The 12,689-nt window shown below is 45.2% G+C and overlaps 1 long non-coding RNA gene across 1 annotated transcript in view; it reads left to right on the plus strand.

The window, feature by feature from the left end:
* The first annotated feature begins 2,275 nt into the window (after positions 1–2,275).
* Positions 2,276–12,689, plus strand: part of LOC112942849 — a 90,374-nt gene continuing 79,960 nt past the window's right edge. Inside the window, exon 1 of the long non-coding RNA XR_003248464.1 lies at positions 2,276–2,324. This is a non-coding gene — a long non-coding RNA (uncharacterized LOC112942849). The remainder of the gene's footprint in view (positions 2,325–12,689) is intronic.

Below are 12,689 nucleotides of genomic sequence, written 5' to 3' on the forward strand. Positions count from 1 at the left end.
GGCGGGGAGGATGCAGCCTGGAACACCTGGATGCAGTGGGAATAGGGCAGGGAGGATGCAGCCGCCCCGCTTTATTTCCCCGTGCTTGCGCTCGCGGTGGGGAACCTGCTGCTGCAGTGGGGCGCGCTCAGCGCAGCGCCGTAACGTGGCAGCTCTCCAGCGCCTCAGGTGGGCTCCGTGGCTTCATATCTGCCCTCCTTGCCAGCCACATCCTGCAGCCCACGATGGCAGCGTCACGAGCGGGCTGGTTACCACTGTGCCGGGCCGGGGGCCCGGGCCGGCTGCAGTCGGCGTCGCGGTGCCTGGCGTCCCCGATGCCGCCCGCGAGCCGCAGGCCTTGCCATCTCCCGTCCTCCCGCACGGCGCTGGCCTTACTGGCATTGCCATCTTCGTCCGTGCCCTCGCCAGGGCTTCCCAAGAGGCAGGAGTGCTGAGGGAAAAGCATGGACGGGCGTCCCCGCGCCGTGTGCAGCCAGTGTCCAGGCGCTCACTGTGCCCATGGGCGGCCTTCGCGCTCCGCTTCCGCCGCCGTCCCCCGTGCTGGCCAGCCCCGGGTGTCTGCACCAGCGCCTCGGAGTGCAGCAMGGGCAGCCGCCCGGCTGCTGCTGGTGCACGGCAGCGCTGCATGCAACAGTATATGCCCCAAATGCAAATGAATTTATGTTCTCCCTCTATTAACCTCRTAATTACACTTGGTTTTCCTTCAGGGAGCTTGATTTCAGGAGACTTGCATATCCAGATTTTTAAAAAGTGCTTATTTTTATGTTTTGGAGAGAGCAGTGTTTCAGGCTTTGTTTGCCCTGTGTTTAGTTGGAAAACCTTTAACAAGTTATATTTAGAGTGTGCCTGTATTTCCAAGTAGACTGTGATCCTTTCTCTTTTAAGTTTAAGCAGTTCACAGAAACGATTTTTTTTTTTTTCTTAAGCAATCTAAAAATTGTTACTACAGATCGCAGAATAGGAGGAGGAATATTGCGTTTCTTTGCACAGATAATACATATATTCATGATGTGAAATCAGATTTTACGTTTATAGCAGTGTGGGTTTGTGGCCTGTGAACATATTCCATCTCTTAAAACATTACGAATGCTTGCGCGAAAGGTCACGTCTATGGCGCAGTGAGCACCCCGTACGTTATTTCTGAAACACCGTCGGGTGAACCCCAGATSCCTTCAGGGTGCAGGGCAGGCTCAGAAATAGCAGGAGAGGCTGCGTTGAACCCCRATGAAACAAGCCTTGCTTCCTGCCGCCGCCCAACGTGCCCCCTTGCAGCCCCGCGGCCCCGGTGCGGGGAGGGAGACGGGGCTGCAGCGCCTGGGCCCGGAGCCGCGCGGCCGGGAGGCCCCTCGGGATGCGGGGAGTGTTCCTGCCGGCGGGACGGGCTCCTTGCGGCGGCGCCGGCGGCGTGAGCAGCGTGCGGGGGAGGCCGCGGGGCTCCAGCGGCCTCCGGCGCTGCCGYGGAATTCCAGCCCCGACCTGGAGAYGGGAAGCGCGGGGCAGGTGAACGTGGCTGCTGAGACACGCAGCGTCCTGCCAAGCTCTTCGTTCGGGCACGGTAACTGATAAGCCAGGGCAGTTGGGCTGGTTGGATGCTTGGATTTCTTGCTGCCTGCACCGAGTGCAGGTCGGCGCGTCGAACCAGGCGAAACCTGGTCTGTAGAACCAGGTACCTGCCCCTGACAGAGCTGCACGCGCTGGTGCCCATCGCTGGCAACTCTGCCCTTGGGGATACCACGTCTCCCAAGCGGGGAGCCTTAGGAAAATACGAAGCTTCTCCCTTCCCCTGGCGTGTACAAAATTCTGCTTGTTTTATTATCCACTTCCAAAATACCGAAAGTGTGCTCTAAATACGAGAAAGACTGAATWTTTTTTTTTTTTTTTTTTTTGTCAGAAATGAGCAGCAGTGATGTAAGAATAAATGTAAACCTGAGAGTTTTGGGAGGAGCGAGGAGGAGGTTATGACTGGAAAATGCAACTTCATCATATAACTCACAATGTTTGCAACTTCTGAAAATATTTATGACAGAAATGAAATACCGTTATGCTGACAGATCACAGTTGTAATTGCTTTCTGCAATCTCAGAGTATGGCTGAGGAAGTAAAGCATTTGACTACAGTACTCGTTTATTAACAGTAGGGAAAAAAAAATAAATAAATGAAAGTGAACTCCAAGCACTTACGAGGTATCTCATTTGAGGGTACACATTAGTTCACTCAATTCCAATTCCCCGAGCAGTAATCCCGATTGTTAATGTATATCTTTTATGACTTTCAGAGCAAGAGAAGCCAACTTTAGGAGCATGCTTATTGTGATATCCTCAGTGGTAAGTACCCGAACTGCAATCAAGTTTATTATGTTTCTGTGGAGTAGAGACCTTTTCGAGACCACACTTGCAGCAGCTTAGTCACACAACAGCTTCAAATGTCGTTCTGGAATAATAGGCTAGTAATGTGATCTACTCCATAATGAAAGTCAGTATAAAGCACAGGTGGTTGCTAGTATTTGTGTGGTCAGATATAAAAGCTTCGCTATGGGTACGAGCTACTGCTTTCCCACTTGAGGCAAGTATAATTAAAAGTGGTTTCCAGATGTGCTGGCTTTCAAAAGTGAATTTTGCCAATACAAACTGAACTGTGTTGCGTTCATCATTATGAATTGCTGATGGGTTTACAGATAACAAAAAAAAAAAAAGGTGGAAGCAGCAACACCCCGACTGTAAAACTGAGGTATGTTTAGACAACAAAGAGTAATATTTATGTTTGCACTCTGTTCTTAGGATTTTCTGCGAGTGGGTCCATATTGGAACCACAGCAAATATGCATAATCTATTTGCACAGAAATTAACATTCATTTCATGAAAAATGAGAGATGATTCCTTGCCTGCATTTTTTTATTTTTTTATTTTTTTATTTTTTTATTTTTTTAGCTACAGCTAGGTACAGTATTTCTTTTTTCTTTTTTTTTTCACGATGCATTCAAATAAATGCCACCCTGAAGTTTTAATTTCTTTTATTGTCGTTATAAAGTCCAGATACATAAGATCCATGTTCTCTTTCTAATTTTGGCTACTACATGTCCCTCCATATATAAGTAATTGGAAAACACTAAAAAAAAAAAAAAAAAAAGAAGCTTTAAAATGACCTTTGTCTGAAAACACAAAACAGCAGAATCTCTATACCTGTAGGCATATATAATTCCTGGCTGAACTATTTGGAATAAATTAGAACGAAATACAGGAAAGTAGTAGGCTTTAAATACAGGTGAGAGGCGATTGTAGCTCTTTTGATTTAGCGAGATATATGTCTTCAGGACAAAATCTCGGTCGTTATATACATTTGATTCTATAAATTCAGTGTTCTCCTGGGAAAGCATGTTGCAAAAATAAATTGGCTGTTACAAAAGGGCGTTTTTGCGGCGCTGGAAGTTTTAGCCACCGTCAGGCRCAGGCTGCGGCTCCGCTGCCCTCGCGGCGCTTCCCTTCGAACCCAGACCCGACTTCAGCCCGATGCCCCCGCGTGAGCGACGGAAAGTGCAGGCTGGCGCATACTGGCCCGAGGACCTTGGACTCTTCACCAGGCTGCTAAATAACAAGAGAAGATTTTTTAAATATGATGTGTAGTATTCCCTGACCTCTGGATGAATTTTCTTATTTCTTCAGATATGACTCATGTAGCATTTCTTGTCAAGGGAGAATCTAATCCCTTAGCACTTGATTTTTGGGAAATTGTAACAGTGGATAAATTCAGTGTTTTCTAGATGGTTCCTCATAGCTCAACCTTTCCAAATCCAAGTTGCTTTTCCATTTAAATTTCTTTTTCTTGACTCAGCAGAACCTCAGCCCTCTTTTGAAGTGCCTGGCTGTTTGAGTACTTCAGCAGAGGTTGAGCTAGTTGGAAAAAGCTGCTCAGCTGAAACCTCTTTCTTTAATATGAAACAACATCTAGCCAAGTATTTGCATTTCTATACTGATTTTTTTTTCTGTCAGAAAAAAACGAGGAGTTGTGTTAGCGACCTTGCCCGATTCCGTGAGGGATATAAGGTGCAAACGGGGCTCTCGGCAGCAGCGCTCGCAAGCACAGCTGATCTCGTGTCTTACGGTATCGTGCCTGCCTATGCTCAGGGTCTGTTTTAGACATGCATGTGTTTACTAACACATGCTTCTACATTTCATATTTTGTAATATTTAAATCACTGTTTGCCCAGAAAGTGGATTTTTTAGCACACAACTGCTACAAACGCCCCCTTCACCTGCCTTTCATTCTATCTTTCTATCTATCTATCTATCTATCTATCTATCTATCTATCTATCTATCTATCTATCTATCTATCTATCTATTTATTCTGGCAAGATGCCGTGCAACATCAAACTTAGAAATGTCTGCAAAGAACCAGACGTTCAGAGGGGAAAATGTGTCAAAGGAAGGATCACTGCCTAGCTAGTGTTCGCTCCCCTGAATCGGCTATTCACGTCGGAGCGCGGGACCCGCAACACCCGCGGCCTAGCTGGCACCTTTGCACATTAACCTCCTTTTGCAGACTGCATCACATCTTTTTTTCCAGTGTGAAACATCATTGCATTTTTATATTGATTTTTTTTTCTGTAAGAAAAAAATTAGAAGTTATCTTAATGGCACTGCCAGATGAGGAGCTGAATTAGGAGCTGGAGCTCAGGTGGGTGAGACGAAATGAAGAGCTTTCTAAAGAAGTAGGCTTCTTAAACATCACGGGKGTTACATCATTGGCTACTGAGGAATTTGGGGTAGTTTTTGATAAATAACATTCTTAATAACTAAAAAATGTAATGCTGACTTCATTGGGCAGGTTGTCAAGTGTCATTCTCTGTGGGGTGGGTATGAAGAAGGCAGCATATCTGTGGGGCAGAATGCTGCCTTCCTCCACAGGTGGGGAAGACGACCCTCAAACCTTCCCTGAGGCGCAACAGGCCTCCCCAGGGCACTCTAAACAGCCCCCATTGCCTTTGTGGTGCCTCTTTTGCCAGATAGTGGTCAGGATTTTGTAAGGAGCACCTAGCTGATGATCAGGGCTGCAGTGAAGCTGGAGTGAGTGAGTGAGTGAGGGGCGACGTGCTGTGAACTGTCACCTGTAGAGGACACTGCCACTGTATGTTTGGTGCTGGTCTTGCAAGGACAGCCTGCTCTGAACACCAGAATCCTTTTGGTTTGTAATAATCCTGTTAGAACTCCAGATAGGTAACGCACCCTCATGTCACCTAAACAAAGTTGGTTGTTTTATCTCTGCTTAGAGCACAGTTTTTGCCTTCTGCCTTGAGTTGTTGACTTTAATGCCTTTTCATAAATCGTGAGCATCTCAGCGTTTCTTCTGTTTTCCAMAAACTTAATCTTCATCTGAAGTTGAAATCGCCTGTTTGTTACATGACAGGTAGTTGCTAGAAGAAAAGGGTTGAAAGGAAAAATAGTGGAGTAAGGCTTTGGGAAGAGAAATGTTCAGAACAATGAGACTCTCTCATATTAAGACTCTCACGTTAATAGAAAAATCCCCCAATGGTGAAACAAATACAGGGAGGAGAAAAGATACACTTAGTCACATCTTTTTTTAAAAAAAGAAAACAGAAAAAATATTTTTTTTAAAAAAGAAAAGATTTTTTAAAAAATATATATAAACTAGAAGATGGAACTGAAATGGTTAGCTTATGTGTTGACAATTTTTGTAATTTTAGAAATTCTGAAATTGGAACAAAAAGATAAAATGCCAGATTGTTTGACATGATATGAAAGTCAGAGAGAAGATGGATAAGATCAACTTAAAAAATCGTGTTTTTTCAACTATTTCTTATTTTACAATGTGTTTTTCTTCCCATCTGTATTATAAATTATTCTTGTGAGAAGAAAGTAGTTTTGAACCCTAAGCCGGAACTTACTCATCTTAAAAATATCTCAATGGAATATTTCGGTAATTTTAAAACTCTGCTTTTATAAATGGAAAATGAATCAAAACATACCCTTGCATGCAAAATTTTGTTTTTAGTGAGCCCTTTCCTGAAGGAAAGTTGTCTACAGTATTTCCTCCCGCACGCATCAGGTGTCCCGCCTCGCGTAGCCCCGTCCTCTTCAGGGAGCACATCCCATGCTCTGAAGCTGGAAATCGGTCAGGTTGTGTGTTTTGCACCTGTTTGTATTTTGTGTTCGTGGCTTTTCAGCCAGTGTGAAAGGTTAACGAATTATCAAGTTCTCGACGCTTAACGGGGCTGTGCTTCCTCGTGCGTATGTGGGCGCTTTAGGGTTTCCTATGGGGGGGATAGGCGCTCGGCGGCACCCGGGAGCAGGCTCGGGGCCTCCTGTTCCTGTGCGGCGCCGGCGCTGAACATCCCCCTGCACATCCCTGCGCTGGGAGCCGCGGCCCCGCGCATTCCCATCCACTGCCTCCCGGCCGAGCGCCCCTTGGATCAGCGCTGACCCCAGCGCCCTGCTCTGCCCTGCCCTGCTGAGGGCACGGGAGGGCTCGAGCGCTGCCCGCCGGGACACRAGTGCCCACCGGGACACTCCTGTGCTTCACAAGGAGAGTCGGCACCAAGTGCAGGCACTAGGCCACACGTGAGAACCCCCTGCTATCCCTATTCCCTCCGCCTTCTCCCTGCTTCCCCCTTGTACTCCCCACTCTCCAACACCCCACACTGCTTCCCATCACTTCAGGGGAAATAGTGCACAGAGCTTCTGGAGAGGAAGCCTGTGAAGAYGCTGCTGTCTGTCGGGATACTTAAACTTCCTGCTTTGTGATGTTTAATGTCTGGCAGATTCTCGTTCGTGAGGCGAGAGCTTCTTTAGTTAACGGTAGTTTAGTGCTGAGRACAGAAGTCCCTTCAGGCCCTTTAATGACTCCCTCTGCGGTCACGTTTTCTGATGGCAGTGCTATATCACCCCATACTGCAATTGCTTTTCTGAAATGGGGTGGAATAATTCTCCCAGAGCTCTTGGTCCAGGAGAAAATTCTCCCCCGTGTGCTTTTTATCTGTCTCTAGGCCCATTTCCTTTGAAAGCATCCAAAATGTTCCACTGAAGTGTCCATGGGAAAGGCCCCCCGTCAGGGGCTCCAGAAAAGCTTAAAGGAAAGGGAGTAAAACAAGCCGTAAGTCATTCCAGCCTCAAGGTGGGAGCTTTCTATACAGCTAAATCCACTCCTGTGGGAAGACTGTTACACAGTACGATACTTGAAGATAAATTGGGTTTTCAGCATTGTGGTAATTTTGTTTGGATTTTACTTTAAGCTTTTCTTACCACTAAAAGAAACAGAAGCATTCTGATGTTGAGGATTTAGGTCTAATGCTAAACAAATCCTATTACACGTACAAAAGATGAGTACATGTAGCCTGTGTTTTGCCAGTGGATCCCATCACAGGCTTTGAGTAGCTTGTAGAACTTGCAGATAACAAAACTCTTGATAAAAATGGCAACCTGTGGAGTCTTGTAGTGGTAGCTAGTGCTAAAGAATACGCTGGGATCCTCCTTTGAAAGATTGTGGGTCCCGGGCACTGACAAATGCACCAGCCGCAATCGCAGAGCTGTGGGCAGAAAGGCAGCTTCTTGTCAGCGCTGTAGAAGGAAATGTCCAGGGCCTCTCCTCCCTTGAYGTGGGCTGGGGACACAGGATTTGCAGGACAGATGAGTGCTGTGGCATGGTGAAAACCAACTGTCTGCTTCCCCCTGCGCAACCGGGGCTCAGCCATGGAGCGCTGACGCTGAGCCTCAACCCTGCCTTACAGCCTGGCTCTACCAAGAGGCTCCCCAGGCCAAAGGCAAACACAAAAACACAGACCCACAGGAGGGCTGAGGTTGGAAGGGACCTCTAGAGATCATCTAGTCCAACCCCCTGCTCCAGCAGGGACACCCAGAGCACAGGGCAGCATCCAGGCGGATTGGGAAAGTCTCCAGAGAGGGAGAAGATGCACCAGAACATCCCAAACTACTCTGTTAGAGCAGTACAACAGCAGCAACAATAAAATAAAAGAAGTAATGGAGCAAAAAGTAATACGTTAGAGATAAGCTTGTTTTTTATTTGTTTTTGAATATAATTAAGAAAATCCTATTTTTGGGTGTTCTGCATACAAGTGACCAAAAAAATTCTCCTTTCTTGGGAGCACAGGAAATAAGGTGCTAGATAAAACTGAGACTAACATTCATGGTGGAGTAAACATAGTGAGGTCTGAAAATACAACATAGATGTAGTTAATGTAATGATTATAGACAGGAAATTTAGATACTGAAAGTTTCCATAATATAGCCAAAAGATGCTAGAGACTGTGAGGATAGCAAAGACAAGGCATGCTTTAAAATCATACTTACTATATAATGTTTTCAAGGGTGGATGGAAATCTTTATAGTTAAAGAAGGGTCAAAATAACATTAAAATAAACACAAACCATCACAAAGGCTTCTGATCCATAGTTGGAGGTAAGTCTGATAAAAATTCACATGGAAATTTACAGCAATACCACAGTAAGTCCAGAAAAATCTTGGAACCAAGATCTTCTCGTCAGCTGCTGCATATTTTTAAGCATTGGTATYCACCTGAGTTTGGATTTTGCAGAGCTACGCTTTCTTTTCTATTCTTGGCTGGAAAGTCACTGTTAGCTTGGGTTTGGTTTAAAGAAAAAAACCTAAAATGCATCTTTGCCAGGGATAGGAAGAGGCCAAACTTCTCCCTTAGGGGTTACCCACTGTGTAGGGGCACATGGCTGCTTGTTTCCTTCCATAAACTCTTTCAGATCCTTTATCAGCCACAGTGCTCCCAGGTTTACCAGGGAATGCTTTCACCTTTTTTTTTTTTTTTTTTTTTTTTTTTTTTTTACTGCTGGATTCAACTTAAATCATCAGTAAATAGACATACTTTTCTATGTATACTTCTAATTAGGTTTTACTAATATATATAATTGTGGTCCATCATCACACAAAATGACTATTTTGTGTTATCTGTACGGAGATCTTTTGAGGGGTGCGGCTGGTCTGCTGAAGTGCTAGAACATACWTGAAGGAAATATTTATTTGACTGCCTCACAGGTGGTAAATGAGGTAAGACAAATGATAAGGGAAGAATCACAGAATCCCGGGAGGGTTGAGGTTTGGAAGAGACTTCCAGAGATCATGTAGTCCAACTCCAGCAGGGACACCCAGAGCACGGGGCACAGGGCGGCATCCAGGCGGGTTTGGAAGATCTCCAGAGAAGGAGACTCCACAGCCTCCCTGGGCAGCCTGGGCCAGTGCAATGAAAGGATTAAGAATTAAGGTAGGAATTAAGTGGTGTCTAACATTTCTGCCGYCCTTACATGCTGGGTTGTGTTTCACCCAAAGCCCTATTCATCCTCAGAGAAGCAAACAAATGATTTTCTGTGTGCGCTAAATGGTTATTTTCATACTCCTTTTTAAAATTAAGAACTGTTATTGCCAAAAGTCCCACAAAGGATCAGTATCAAAGGAATCAGAATCCAGAAACGTGAGCTTGCAGTGGGAATTGAGGGAAACTGTACAAGAGCAGTTACATGATAACTATCAGATAGATTTGTGATGAGATTGYGGAAATTGAGCAGCAGAAAGGGAAAGAAATAACAGTCTGTTGTGACCTGGAATTATGAAGCAGGGAGGAAGAAGAGATATCCCAAGGAGGTGAATTATGCTAGGTAACGTTTTGAAGTTTTTAGGGCATAACCAGAAGCTTGTCCGCAAGGAAACTGTTGCAGCATTCCAGCTTAGAGGTGTACCTCGAAAGATCTGTTTTAAGCCAACCAGGGCGGGTGAAGAAGCTTGCAAACGAGTGGAGAAGGAGGGCGGTATGGGTGACGCCGCCTCCAAAGGGCACTGACAGCGGCGGCGCGGCCTGGGCTGGCACAGACAGTGACGTCTGTAGCGCCGTTACTGCTTTACTCTGCCCGCAAAGTGGCATTTGACTAGAAAACAGTGGTGAGTGGGGAAATCCAGAGGTGACTGAGGAAATCCCGAGTGCACTTTTCTCAAATCGGTGATAGCAAAGGTACTGCACACACACAGTACTTTTCAAACCAGTCTGGAGTGGTTTGAGTAACACAGCGTCAGAAGGCCATCTTCTCGCCAAATGAAAGTCACATCCCTCCTCGTGCACTACGTGGGTAGAGCTGAGAACAGGAAAACACAGCTTTCAGCCACAAGTATAGGAAATGTTAGGGAAGAAAGCAGAAGATGAGGAAGAGGCCTTGGAGAAGGCATCRGGGTCGCTCATTCCAGAAGTTCTCCTTAGGCAGTTTTCTGTTTGTTTTTCAGTCGTGTGCACCCCTTTCTGTTTTTCTTCTTGAAAGCTACACGCAGGCTAAGCCTCACAGTTAAAACAGGAAAACAAACTGGCTAAAGCTTTTGTTTTGTTTACTCTGCAACAACKGACCTCTTCTCAGCAGCTCCATGTGATACCACAGAAATTAGCAAAGGAGATTATAGCAGCATCATAACACCCTGAAAAATATACCAGAATCAGTTCAACAGTTCAACCTGTTTACTATTTCTAGTAAATTACTTGAGAAAAGTTTAGAAAATAATAGTGTTTTTTTTACACAGATGTGTTTTCATTTACTTGGGATCACTGATGATAAAACACTTCAGTCTATAGACTGGAACAACAACATGGAATTGGAGAAAAATTGGTTTTCATCTTATTAATAGTGAGCAAACAAAAATCCTAAACTGAAATTTTGGTGAATTTCAGCCTGAAATTAAGAATTCATGTTGGGTTTCAGATGAGTTTTGTTTTCATTTTCTAATTGCTTCTGTTATGTACAAGTTTAGAAGTTTAGCTACTGTCTTTTCTACTTCCATGCTTTCCTTAGACCTCTTTCTTTAAAATAACGTAGCACTGAAAAGGCTGCAACACAGGCCCGCCATGTGCTAGAAAGCTGCCCAGGGTTAGTTAGGTATCTCTGCCTTGTCAAATCCTGCCAGGCAGTTCCTCTTGGGAATTGCAGAAATCCAGTGCTCGCTACCAGTGACACCAGTTTGGGACATTGCAGGTTTGTTAGCGAGTCAGTTTGCTGCTTTGATCGTGGTCGGTTCTGTGCAGCCCCTTCTTACTGATGGTTTCCAGTACTGCTTTGGCTTGTTTTCCCTCATCKGGAATACAGGGAAACCTTCTTTGTTGAATCACACATTCACTGGAAAATTGCCTTTTTGTATATTAGTCTTTCAGTGTGGCTTTCTGTAAAGGTTTTTCTAATACTGGTTTTGAGGCATCAAGTTTAAAAAAACGTAGTCACATGTGGTAAAGTTCTTTAATTAAGTTAGTCCAAGTTGATAATTATGGATGTGTTTACGTGAGCTTCTTGTCTTTGTTTTACAGTGTAGGTCTGTAGCTTAGCTAGATCTGCCTCTCTAGCTTAKCTGGATCAGCATTTACTTTTCAGAGGGATGAATAAATATATAGCATAGCGTTTCCTCATACTTTTATGATTCAGTGTGAGAAGGATTTCTATGGTTTCTAGAAAAGATGTTGAGTCCAGTTACTGGGTCCAGAGCTAGGGCAGCCCAGAGTTGAAACTGATAATCTCCTTCATTGGTATCCTTTCATTCTGTGATAAAGTTTAGTTCTCAACAGTCCTTTCTTGGAGAGTTTGGCAACTGTTGACATTGTCTAATGTAAGAAAGAGGACAGTTCAGGTCTGAGCTCCCCAGTATGAGAGGGATGTGGAGCTCCTAGAGAGGGTCCAGCGGAGAGCAACAAAGATGATTAAGAGACTGGAGCATCGCTCGTACAAGGACAGACTGAGCGAGCTGGGCCTGTTTAGCCTGGAGAAGAGAAGGTTGAGAGGGGATCTGATTAATGTGTATAAATTCAGGAAGGGAGAATGTAGGGAGGAAGGGGCCAAGCTCTTCTCAATGGTGGCCAGTGACAGGACAAGGGGCAATGGGTGTAAGTTGAAACACAGGCAGCTCCATCTCCATGTGAGGAGGAACTTCTTCCCTGTGAGGGTGACAGAGCCCTGGCCCAGGCTGCCCAGGGAGGTTGTGGAGTCTCCTTCTCTGGAGATCTTCCAAACCCGCCTGGATGTAGCCCTGTGCCCTGTGCTCTGGGTGTCCCTGCTGGAGCAGGGGGTTGGACTAGATGGTCTCTAGAGGTCCTCTGCAACCTCAACCTCTGCAACCTGTCCTCTGCAACCTCTGCAACCTGTGAAACAAATGCCTGCATCCATAGCCTAATCTAGCATTTTCTCAACATTTAAGCCAACTTCTACATTTTGCACAGTTCAATGCTTCTCAGAGGCAGGATGCAAAAGATGCCACATTTTTGTGGTAGCGTATCAAAAAAATAACCTGAAAATGTAAAATAAGAAAGTTGAAAAGGAGACCGTACTTAAGGGCTGTTCTTTGCTCTTTGGACACTGCAAGTGTCACACGCAGTGACACATGTGACACAAAGACTCATTCATACTCGTCTCTGCTCATTATGAATATACATAGAGTATCCTGCCAACCCGACTGTAATGCATTATTCTAAACGCCAGGCAGATAATATGTGATAAAATCTAYTATATATCAGAGAGTAAGACTGGAGGTGAAAAATAGACATGGTCTGAAATGTCCTTGGGCRGTTGCAGAATGGCATTTCGCAGCACGCCGGCCTCGTCAGAGGCAGGTAATTAGCACAGGTATTTACAGTCACTTCAGACAGCACCTCTCCCTGGCCACAAGGATCCTCTGTT

Source organism: Nothoprocta perdicaria, unplaced genomic scaffold, assembly GCF_003342845.1.
Source record: "Nothoprocta perdicaria isolate Ctin4 unplaced genomic scaffold, notPer1 scaffold_135, whole genome shotgun sequence".
NCBI lineage: Eukaryota > Metazoa > Chordata > Aves > Tinamiformes > Tinamidae > Nothoprocta > Nothoprocta perdicaria.